At 48.3% G+C, this 12,433-nt stretch overlaps 1 protein-coding gene across 5 annotated transcripts in view; it reads right to left on the bottom strand.

Annotated features, from left to right (window-relative positions):
* LPIN2 (lipin 2) overlaps positions 1–11,983 on the bottom strand; it is an 84,631-nt gene extending 72,648 nt beyond the window's left edge. For 2 of the 5 annotated variants that reach the window (XM_060118184.1, XM_060118187.1), the window contains exons 1-3: positions 11,872–11,952; positions 10,196–10,287; positions 6,670–6,808 (exon numbers count right to left, since the gene is read on the bottom strand). The gene's annotated coding sequence lies outside the window, so the exon portion shown is untranslated. Of the gene's footprint in view, positions 1–6,669; positions 6,809–7,799; positions 7,820–10,195; positions 10,288–11,871 lie in introns of those variants that run through there. The other 3 variants (XM_060118185.1, XM_060118186.1, XM_060118188.1) reach the window with 3 other exon arrangements.
* Between the last annotated feature and the right edge of the window lie 450 nt (positions 11,984–12,433).

Raw genomic sequence — 12,433 nt, 5'->3', positions numbered from 1 at the left:
GTGTTAGGAGGGGGACACCCCTCTCGGGGCTCTGGGTGGACACCTGAGTGGATAAAGGATGCGGGAGCAGCTGCGCCGCTGCTGCCAGCACCGCCCGACACGCACATCACTGCGTGGTGCCCTAGTGTCACACAGCTCTGCAAACAGACACCAGGTGAGGCTGCGCCGGCGGGGGCTCACGAGCTGGCCTGCACACGAGCTCCTGCAAGATGAGAGAGAAGGATTTCCAAGAGCAACAGCGAGTCAGTGAGGCAACATTTGTAATGTTGGAAAATAAAGCCTGTTTCACACATCGATCTGTTCAAAAGCAGCATCTACTTTGATGTGCTGTTCGCTGTTCGATTCTGAGCTGGGATCAAGCCATGAACTTGGCTGACAAGGTACCTCCCCTCCCAGCACTTAGATTCTAATGCTAAGGAGAGAGAGAGGCAACAAGTGAAAAACACAATTCTAGACTGGGATAACTATCATGAAAGAAGTCAAAGAGTGTGTGGGAGGAAGGGCAGGAGGGGTGACTTCAAGTAAAAGCCACATCTGAAGAAGAAATAGAGCACAGTTAACACGGGAGCCAGAGCATCAGGACCCGGCTGATATTGTTCACCTAACTACGCCGGGACAGACTCAGGATTCACTTTCTCACAGGACACTGGTGTTCTTCTTTCTTTAGGCATTTTGCCAACCTGCAAATTACTTTAGAAACAAAGCCAGACTAGAAAATGAGGTGACTCAGATACTACGTTATAGAACATTCAGGAAACCAGTGGAAATTTTAGCAGTCACATAGTCTGAACAAAAATCTCCAGTTGTAATCTAAAAATTGCTTCCTCAGAGTTGCTTTCTGATCTTTGGTAAAGACGGATGGGACTAAAATCATCTTTTAAAATGTTATAATAACTAGACATTATGTTGACACAGAGGATGTTACACACTTTATCTTCATTCCCTCTTGAAACTCACTGGTAGGAGCTGAACTGTGCCCCCAGAGTAAGGTGACGTTCTCACCCTCAATGCCTCAGCAGGCGACCTTATTCGGAAATAGGATCCTTACAGAGGTAACTGAGTTAAATTGAGGTCATTAGGGTGGGCCCTAAACCAATAACTGGCTCCCTTATAAAAAGGGGATATCTGGACAAAGACAAACAGACACACACACACGGGGAGAACGCAGCGAGAACAAGAGATAGTGCTCAAGGTGCTGCCACCTACAAGGAATGCCCAGTGTCGCCAGCTAACCGAGAGCGGCCCTCAAGGAACCAGCCCCCACTGACACCTCGATCTCAGATTTGCTGCCTCCAGAACTTTGAGACAACACATTTCTGTTATTTAATCCATCCGTTTGTGGCACTTTGTGACGGTGGCCCTAGCAAACGAATCCACTCACCAACACAACAGGAAAAAAATGTAACAGCAGTAACTGTTAAGTACAAGGAGAAAGTTTAGACGAAATGGAAGAGGTCAAGTTTTTGAAAGATGAAAGACGGATGGAGAAAAAAAGGAGGACTAGACAGGAAGTGCTCAAAAGCCCTCCTCGGTGGAGAGATGTCAAAAACCATGACAACTATAAGAAAATTTCCAAGTCAAAGCCACAATTTTCCAAATTGAACGTTCCCATGGGGCCCAGCACAGCGGAGAAGCGGCAGCCGCCCTGCTGGGCTCCACAGAAGGTGGTCACAAAGGGAGGAGCCGCGGACGGTGTCCAAGGCCCCGCGGTGTCCCGGAGGGAAAGGTTCAGAGACACCACGCGGGGCTCGGGCAGAGGATGCGTGGGTTCAGGGAGCTCTGCGGGGGCTGAAGCCACACAGGCCGAGGGGGGCCCACTACCCTGGGTGTCATCCCGGCCTCTGACCCACCGAGACCAGGGGACAGACCCGCTCGCAAGCCACCAGGGCGGGGCCCCGGGGCCCCATCACACCCAGCCCAGCGCGGCCGCCACCAGGGCTGGGGATCATGAAGCAAGCAGCTCCCTGGAGGCTTTCCGAGGAGAAAGAGCAGGCGAGAGCACCCGGAGAGGGGAGAGGACAGGAAGAGGGGCGGGAAGGGGGAGACACGGGCATTTAAAAGTTTGGGACTTCTCAACAGTAACAATTCAAAATTCTAAAGGGGAAGTATTTCCGCTCTAGCATTCTACAGCCAGCCTCCCGATGAAGGACGAGGCTAGAACACATTTCCAGATGCGTAAACCTTATGGACTCGCCCTCCGGTGAAGCCTTCCTCCACGCCCAGCGGGACCAGGAGGCCGAGGGAGAAGAAGTGGGAAATGGACCCGACACAGGGACCCAAGGCAGGCGAGGGTCATGGAGACCAGGCGAGGGGTCTGGAGCTCTGTCGGAAATCGGAAATCGGGGGCCTGACACACAAGCCAACACAACAACTAACAAGCATGGAATCAAGTCCCACAAGAAACAGGTAAAAGAGCTGAAGGAGCTGCTTCTAAGAAGCAGTCAACAGCCCTGAGGAAGAGACTCTGGTGCTTTTCACTGCATACCTCGAAGTCCCATTTGAATTTTTAAACTATACGTTAAAAAAAAAAAACTTAAAAATGTTTTAAGATGAAAAGAATTATTATGTGATGCAGCCTTATAAAATGAATCTTATTCACAGGAATGAAAACTACTAAAGAAAAGAAAATTAAACACCAAGCAAATATGAGCACTGCGGGGCTTTGTTTTGTTCTGCTTTTAATTAGGAAAAGCTCTTTTCCAACTCTCAACGTCAGCCCCTGTGGTCCATTTGAGATTTAGGTATCTCTCATTAACAAGACAAAACAAATGAACCAGGAAATTTAAATATAGCAAAGTTCGGACTTCCCTGGTGGCACAGTAGTAAACAATCCACCTGCCAAGGCAGGGGACACGGGTTTGAGCCCTGGTCCGGGAAGATCCCATATGCCACGGAGCAACTAAGCTCATGCACCACAACTACTGAGCCTGCACTCTAGAGCCTGCGAGCCACAACTACTGAGCCCATATGCCACAACTACTGAAGCCCACGTGCCTAGAGCCTGTGCTCCACAAGAGAAGCCACCGCAATGAGAAGCCTGCGCCCCGCAACCAAGCGGAGCCCCAGCTCGCCCCAACTAGAGAAAGCCCGCATGCAGCAATGAAGACCCAGCGCAGCCAAAAATAAATAAATAAATAACAAATAAATTTATTAAATAAATAAATACAGCAAAGTTCCTATCAAGTTATCTAGTTGATTCACTTGGAGCAGGGAAATGTCCTAACACAAAAGCACTTTTCCATTCTATGGCAAGGATATCAGCAAAAGATTTAGCCAACATTTAAAAGGATGACATTCAGCAGATGAGAAAAAGATCAGCTACCATACCAATACAGGTATATTAGTATTTTTCAACTAGTAGAGAATAAAATTTTATGTGGCTTTATAATCTAAGGAAATTTTTATGAAAATGATTAGAGCTTGCAGAAAAATGTCAACTACTTAGAAACGTTATAAACTAGTCAGCAAGAGAATTTTTTTTCTTTTAGTTAAGTTTTAGTTAAGTATTCACCTGCACTATATATACCAGATATATAAGACAGCTCTGTTTTCTAGATACTACAAAAATAAGGCTCTACCTGCAGGCCTGGACAACAAAACTTATACAGCCAGAGATAAAATGACAGCAAAAATCACAAGGCTTAAATTTGTAAACATACATAGGGCCTAAGACGCATACAAAACTGCTAAATTACGAAAATATATTTCCTATTTTGACACTATAAAGGTAAACGTTCTGGGTCAAGGAAGAAATTTCAAGCACAGAAAGCAATATTTTTGAGACATAAACATCTTTCAACTGAACATCATAGTCTCATGCTAAAAATGTAAGCACAGAAGCTCTCTCCCAGATGCTTCCTTTGCTCCCTTTCAAACCCCATGTACAGTACTCCTTTCTCAATCCCTCCCCGCAGCTTGGAGCAGCAAAATGTCCTAACACAAAAGCCCTTTTCCATTCTATGGCAAGGATAACAGCATACCCCTACAAGAATACAAGCTACTTCAGGGCAAGGCGGCTGTTCTACTCGCCTTTCTGCCCTTTGCCCTGAGCCTCTAGACACTGGGGTCCCGTGTCCAGTTAGAGCTCCCAGCCTGCCACCCTGCCTCTGTTCCTCGGGGTGGCTTGAGGCTCTGGTTTAACACACAACCTCCTCTAATCCTCAGAATCAGCCCAGCAGAAGGTACTGTGGTCTCCACGTTACACACGAGACAACCGAGTAAACTGAACACCAAAAGTGTGTTCAAGGACTTGGAAATTCCTGAAGGGTCTATGAATGTATTTCTGTTTAAAGGGAAGTTCCCCTGCACTGAAGAACTGATAAATCCCAAGCCATTAATTTATTCACAGTAAATAAAACACCATTAAAGCTCCATGAGAGGACTTCCCTGGTGGCGCAGTGGTTAAGAATCTGCCTGTCAATGTGGGGCCAAAGGTTCGATCCCTGGTCCGGGAAGATCCCACACGCTGCAGAGCAACTAAGCCCGTGTGCCACAACTACGGAGCCTGCGCTCTAGAGCCCATGTGCCACAACTACTAAGCCTGCGTGCCACAGCTACCGAAGCCTGTGCACCTAGAGCCCATGCTCCGCAACGAGAAGCCACTGCAATGAGAGAAGCCCGCAACGAAGAGTAGCCCCCAGTTGCTGCAACTAGAGAAAGCTCAAGTGCAGCAATGACGATCCACCGCAGCCAACAAAACAAAACAAAACAAAACCTCCATTAGAATCTTTCTGCAGATGTAGTTGGCAAGTGAGTCAAATGATACAGTGATGAGAGCACCAGTTCACAAAAACTCAAACTCAGGTACTCAACAACATTAGGGGTTTCAGCCAGCTGCGCCCATGGGTGGGTGGAGGGGGAACGAGGCTCCTATATGGAGGAGGAAGCTGGAAGCTCCGTCCAACTCTGGAATGTTGGACCTCGGTGCTGCTACGCGTGGTCCAGTCCCAGGTAACCAGGGGTCACAGAGGATGCTCCTCAAATCAGCAGTCAAAAGGTACCTGGGAAGATTCTTCAAGAAGGGGTGGGTTTGAGGCTTCCCTGGTGGCGCAGTAGTTGGGGGTCTGCCTGCCGATGCGGGGGACGCGGGTTCATGACCCGGTCTGGGAGGATCCCACATGCCGCGGAGCGGCTGGGCCCGTGAGCCATGGCCGCTGGGCCTGCGCGTCGGGAGCCTGTGCTCCGCAACGGGAGAGGCCACAGCGGTGAGGGGCCCGCGTACCACAAAAAAATAAAAAATAAAAAATAAAAAAAAGAAGGGGTGGGTTTGGATTCTGACAAACTATGTCGCTGAGCCCAGTTCTCCTTCTCAACACTGAACAGAACCACCTTCCTCTCAGGCTCAGCTGAGAGCAATAATTAGCCAGCGTTTAGGGGCCCCGTGTTAAACACTCTGTCCTGACTCATCATAGCGATGTGATCACGCTGTGGAAGCGGGCAGAGGGAAATCAGCTTCACATCATCCAACTCGTTCCAGAGCCGCCCGGGGTGGGGGGCGGCATCACCTCCACTGTTCTCTTCGCTGGCTTTTCTCGCCCTGGCACAGTTGGTTTTGCACATATAAATGATTCAGAGAAACCCAAGCCTCCTATACAGCAGGTGCTACCTTTCTGGCAATTTATAGATGCTGACATTAAGAATAAGTTCTCCAGTTCTACCTGATCAAGTCAAAACAAAACCCTAAAATTGACGTCAAGCAGACGCAGAATTCTTACGGTCCTTGGGCAGCCTGGTGGTGATGGAGCCAGGGCAATGCCACCGCAAAGCTGCGAGCCTTCAGCAAAGCTGTTTCAGCCCCACCAGCATCACCTAGAAAATGGGACTACTATCTCCATCTTGCAGGGTCATTGTGGCTCTTGAGATAATTTGTGTAAACCACAAGGCCTCACCCAAAGAAAGTGTTCAATCATGTAACTGCAACAGTAATGACAACCTTTCACAAACATTAAACACCTCCTAGAAATTTAGTGTTCCTAAAAAGTAGGCATCAGCACCATTTTACAGACGAAGAGTCTCAGTAGCTATCTTTTAAAGACCCCCAAATTCCAAATTCTTACTTTTCAAATAACATTACTTAGGCAAGAGTTTTTAATTGGTTGAGCCAGTTAGAAAACCCTACAACAAAAGATGAGTCCTTTCTCAAAAGGTATTTGTTTAATACACATTTTAAATTGTAAAACAGAAAGCTTTCTCTCTTAAGTGATACTTCCCTGAATAAGGTCTGTTTCTGTTTCTGTAGAGATGTTATGACTATTAACGTTATTCGAAATTCATCCAAAAAACTGTTGAAATTTTAAAGAAATATAATATGTAGGCAGATGCTTTGGAATGTTTTACAAAGAAAAAAATAATTACACGTAGAATCCTAAAGAAGCAAAAAGTATATTCACACAGAATCTTAAAGGAAACAAAAAGTATATTCCCTACGGGTCTGCTGTAAGCCCAAGCATTCCTTGACTTACGCTGGTTCAGAAAAAAGACGCATCACTTTACAAGGATCACAGACCTACGACTCAATCTTTGGGGGAAGTACCATATCACATCAGGGAGCAGCAACTCCGATTTCTTAATTCACATGAACTGTCTGATGGTTCTGTTGTCTCACAGCTGATAACAACACAAAATCCCACACTAAAATTAACAGATGATTTTATATTGAATAGCTCCTACCTTTCAAGGGCCTCTCTTGTAGAACGGATGAAACAGCACGTCTCTAGTACAGCAGGACACGCCTATCTTGCCGGGAGCCAGAAATGTCACATCATCATGAACTGAACAGAGGAGAACCATCCTGGCCACTGTACAACTCCTGTTTGTTTATTCAGAGGTAGAAAAAAGGCTTTTAGGTAGATTTCAATGCCAGATTAACCAATGAACTTTTTTGTTTATAATTATGATACTTTTTCTATAAAAAAGAAAACACCTTACTATAGAATTAAAAACAGATGGGATAAACTCTCCCTTCCATTATATTTCAGAAATAGGTAAATGCAGAAATTCAATCAGTCACTGAAGGTGTGACTTGGTACCATACACCTATCTTCCTTCTTGCAGGAAAGTCGCTAGTTCCAGCCTTAGAGTTTCTGAAGGATGCTTTCCCCATCCTCAGCTTCTCCTCTTTGTCTATAACAACTTAATTATAACCACCAAAACCAAATAATTTTTAAACCTAGATAATGGTACCTCTTCTCTTTGAAGTATTAGGGACTTTAATCATGTTTCTTAAACTTTTCAAATCCATGTTCCTTTACACTCCCTATAATGTTACGTAAAACATACAACAACTAAACTAACAAATGACCAAAAAGTTAAAAATCAAAGCAAGGGCTTCCCTGGTGGCGCAGTGATTGAGAGTCTGCCTGCCGATGCAGGGGACACGAGTTCGTGCCCTGGTTTGGGAAGATCCCATGCCGCGGAGCGGCTGGGTCCGTGCACCATGGCCGCTGAGCCTGCGCATCCGGAGCCTGTGCTCCGCAACAGGAGAGGCCACAGCAGTGAGAAGCCCGCGTACCACAAAAAAAAAAAAAAAAAAAAAAAAAAAAATCAAAGCAATAGGAGAAAGCATATCAGAACTTCAAAGCCCCCAATGCCCTGCAAGTACCAGGTCTGCACAGCCGCTCGGGCTCCCTCGATTCCTCCTGCTCATTGACCTGTGAGGGCCCAACCCTTCCCCTCTTTCCCCTTCACAGCAACTTTTAAATCTACAGATCCAGTCCCCACAACTGTCCCCCAACAGTGCCCATGTTTAAATGTTCCTCCACCTCCTCAAGCTGTCCTTTCTCTACTAGAATCTGACAAACCTTTAAGGCTGGCTTCTTATTCCACCCAACACTATCTCTCTCTCCTACTCCCGCCCTCAGTTCAACATTTACAGAGCGAAGGAGGCAAACTGGCCGCAGGGAGTGTCTGAAAATTAAGGAGACAGTCGTTATTTCCTCTAATCCTGGTTAAGGCTAGAGGAAAGCCACAGATGACTTGAGAGCAAACACAATGTAGCACAGAACAAGCAAAACAGCAACCATACCAACACTGTGAAGGGTTTGCCTCCTGCAGCTGATCAAGCGAAGTGAGTCTTGAGGATTGAATACACAGGTGGAGACGGTTGGGAAAAAACTGAACTGAGAGCACAAACTTAGATTTGCTAAAATAGGCGAGAACAGACCATTGCAGATTCGTGAACAGGAAAGATGAAAAAGATGCTTGAAGTTGAAAACAACTTAGAATTTGTAAACCACTTTGAATTTTACTTATACTCTGCCTGGTTGAAAAAAATAAGTTGAGACAGTTCAGACAAATTTGCCTATAACTAAACAATAAAATGAAGGGAATTGGTACAAAAAGTAAATAAGGATATGAAATGAGATAAAGGCAACAAACGCAGTTACTGTTCATAAAGTTAACTACAGAAGTAAAGAAACTGTCCAAATATGCCAAAAAGTCAGATAAAGGCAATCCACCAGCTACCCAGACTCTACAAGGAGTGCTTTTCTGTAAGCCAATGTTTCTCCTCCAAAGAAGTAGGAAAGCCTTACTTGGATAGTTCATGTTTAGAATATATGACACTGCAGATAGACACAAACACCGCATAATAAAGTTCTAAATTCTGAGATTACAAAAACAGGCAGCACATTCCAAACGGCTTTTTAAAAGATCACCTTCTAGTCCCCCCCATACATTTATGTAGTCTCTCAAATTATACATTTGACCTAAATAATCTAAAAATAATTTTAAAAGGTCCCACTCCTAACAACACGTAAACCCCTTGCCTTTTGGCCACACCCTCCTTGTACAGACATGCGATGAAGGCAGGAAAAGGATCTGATGCTGCAACTGCAGCGCCACGCTTTACAAGGGGGAATGAACTATGGCTCTTTCCTTCCTCATTTCTTTGTAGCGATTTTAACACCAATCTAACTGACAAACAGCGGCACCGAAACTTAGCATTCAAAGCCTTTAGAGGAAAAAGATTCTAAGCTATACTCAGTGAATCAAGTAAGAAAAAATGTGTGCTATATCATCATTCTAATCCCAAAGTCACACTAAGGGCTTTATCTTGCATCGCAGCACCGTTTATCTCCTAGTGGATTCTTTTTTCCTTCTCCTTACCTCTTGATGGAATGGAAACTTAGGGCAGAATCCTCCAGTCCCAGGGTTCCAAAGCAGGGCCAGACCACCTGGGCCCAGCTTCCAGTTGTCAGTCAGGGCAGCTGAGAGGAGCACCGCAGAGGCTGCCGCGGCCACACCACACAGGCTGCCACGGACTCACAGAGGTACCAAGTGACTTCATCTGGGCCCTGGGGGTGAGCAACTTCTCCATTATTATCCTAGACTACAGGACCCCACACATGTAAAGTGTTTAGTGGTAGTAACAGTGTGTTACTAAAAGAAAGAATCAAGCCCAAGGCAGGGAAGGTGGATTCCAAAAATCAGAGCTAATAGCCAGCAAAGTCACCAAGACGACTTCTTATTCAAATACCATATTACCAAAATATAGCCATAAAGCTTACTGCTCCAGCCTGTGGGAACTATCCTCAAAGTTTTAGCAAGACATCATTTATATAGGATTCTGCCAACTGATGGCTCTGCTTGCCAACCTGTGAGCTGTCTCATCATAAAGAAGGCAAATGAGAGGTCAGAGAACTCTGGGGCTCAGCCAGAAAGAAAACTTACTTCTAAATGAAGGGAATAAGACAGATCAAAACAGGCTTTCAAAATAAAGGTCCCAAACCACTGCCCAGCGATTGATGAGAAACTCAATGTGCACACACGCAGTGACAGCCGCTGGGGTCCCATCAAAAAGGAAAGGATTTAAATTAAAGGTGGGCAGACTTAACTCAGACTTAAAGGGAAACTTCCGGACAGGTTGCTAAGCACCCACGGGAGGCAGCTCATTCTACCTCCTAACAAGACAAAGCTTCCAGCCCGGTGTCCCCGAGCTGTCACATATGATGAAATGCGTATATGAAGACGCACACCCAGGAGAAATAGCTGTTGACACAGAGAACCAAGCTATATTTAAACTCGATATTAATATTTAAACTAAACATTGCAAAATGTTCACTGTAATGCTCGTCAGCTTAATTTAACCTTTTACCACCTCTAGTGAGTGGCACTGCCAGGATTATTCATCCAAAGTTCACAATTCAGGACAGCTGAGTGAACTGGCTCTCAGGTCACACTGCCTGCTGCTTCCTACCTTCATTCTACAGACCTCCGCAGGGGTCTCTTCTAAAAGCTGGCTCTGCGCTGGGTGCCGGCAGCTACGAGTCTGGCCTTCAAGGACTCGGTCTAGCGCAGGAGACAACACAGTAAGTAACCAAAACATGACAATCCAGGTGATGAGTACCTTTCATGGCTATAAGAATGTAACAATAAAGGACACGGAGGCCCAGCTGACCCTATTATTTGCTTACCAGTGGCTTCACTATAGTTTTGGATGGCTCTCCAATGCTCCCATTTCTTGTTCCTCCAAAACAAAGCTTCTCTGTTGGTTCTCAACCATGCCATCAAACATTAGAACCTACCGTCTCATTTCTAGCATTCTACAGCCATCACCACCCACACGTGGGCCTGGAGATACTGCAATCTGATACATCACCACCACACGTAAGTGGAGGGAAGCAGCCACCCACACCGTCCAATGCTCTTCCACACGTGGCCTTGGGCTTGCTTCTCATACTGCAGCCGAGTATGGCCTGAGGGTAACTGCCCTTCAGGAGAAGAGGATGCTGCACTAGGGGACCAGACGCCGAGGGCTACATTACTCGAATCCTTCCCCCGCCGCTCCCACCTCTGCTACACCTGCCGCACTTTTCAATCTGAAACAGCTGAGAACAATCAGTATCAAACCATCAACATGTAAGCCATTAGGGGGTCACTAACTAACTTGTAAATTGTTCAAAATATATTTCAAAACTGACTTTGTGTTGTTCAAAGCATTACAAACTAGCCAGGCCAAGTTTTAATAACCAGTAGCGCTTACCAATCATCTTCAACAAGGCCTGGCGTGACACCAAGGCAAGAGACACTTTTTCAGTTAGGGAAAAGGAAGAAAAAAAAAAAGGTATGGAAAAATAATCCCCAAACGTGCATTTTAAATTAGCCTAGCGAACATTTCCAAATATTCAGAGTTCCAACACTTTCTGAAAGGAAGGATGATCTTTCTGGTCCTGTTTTTCATAAGTGTGCCTTGTAAACGACATCCGTAGTTTTCAATGAGAACAGTCTCAGTTTGTCTGGCCGGGGGGAGAAACGATGACCCGCGGGGTTAGAAGTTGAGAGAGCAGCCCTCAGCATCAACTGTACCTTAACATGTTCGACACAGATTAAGATGTGCGGAGGAAAGGGGGTTTGGGAGGAGAAAAACTACTCACACTGGGGATCCGGTCTACAGCCCTGAGGCGGAGACGCCGGGCAAACGAACGGCCGCAGAGAAATAACTGCAACTTCCCGGGCCCCCGCCGCGATGCGTATCACGTGCCGCGCCCCCTCCCCCAGGCCCGGGGTCTGGATGGAAAGGCGGCCTCCGGCGGCGCTTCTCTCGCCGGGACCCGCTGGGCCGAGCGTCTCCGGGGCCGCAGCGTCTCCGGGGCCGCAGCTCCAGCTTCCGCGCCGCAGAGCCAGGAGGAAGGGGTCCGAAGTGACCCTCCGCTCGCGCGGCGGGGGTACCAAATTTTTCAGAGTCTCCCCGCCCGCCGCGGCCCCCCAGCCCGCCCCGCGAGTCCGTGTTTCTAGATGACGCCGGCGGCGGGGCACGGGCAGGGGGCTCGGCCCTCGCGCGCCCGAGGGTCCCGGCCTCTGCCTGGCGGCCCGGCGCCCGCGCCGCGCTGGAGACCCCGCCGCCGAGGACCCCGGCCCGGCACCCCCGCTTACCTGCAGCGACTCTGCTCCCGCCCCGCGCTGGCGCCCGGCGGCCGAGGGCAAGCGGCTGCCGAACGGCGACGATGAGGACCGACCCGGCTGGGCGCGCTCGCGGGCGACCGAGGAGGCGGGGCCGGCCGGGGGCGCGCGCGGGGCCCGGGCGCCCGCCGCCGCCGCTGCCTCGGGAGCCGCCTGGGCTGCAGTCGAGCCGGGCGGCCCTCATGAATGGGACGCGGCGCGGCGCGGCGGCGGCGGCGGCGGCGGCGGCGGCGGCGGCGGCGGCAGCGGGCGGTGCGTAGGCCCCTCCCCGCCACGTGACGCCGCGCTCCGCCGCCCGCTCCCGGCCGCGCGCCGCCCGGCGGACTCCCTCCTGCTCAGCCGCCTTGCGCGCCGCCGCGCTGCCCATCTCCCGCGCTCCCGGGAAGGCTCCGGCCTTTCGCGGGCTTGAGGCAACCCTAACGTTACTTTTCCGCAATCAAGTTTCTTCTGGTCCCCATGGCAACCCTGCGGCGGGTCACGTGGAACTTAGAGCCCAATTACCGAAAAAGAATAAATATTAAAGTGCAAAAAATGT

The sequence above is a fragment of the Mesoplodon densirostris genome, chromosome 15 (genome assembly GCF_025265405.1).
Source record: "Mesoplodon densirostris isolate mMesDen1 chromosome 15, mMesDen1 primary haplotype, whole genome shotgun sequence".
In the NCBI taxonomy this organism is placed as follows: Eukaryota; Metazoa; Chordata; class Mammalia; order Artiodactyla; family Ziphiidae; genus Mesoplodon; species Mesoplodon densirostris.
Note: the sequence above shows the minus strand (reverse complement) of the source record. Positions and strands in the feature narration are given on the sequence as shown.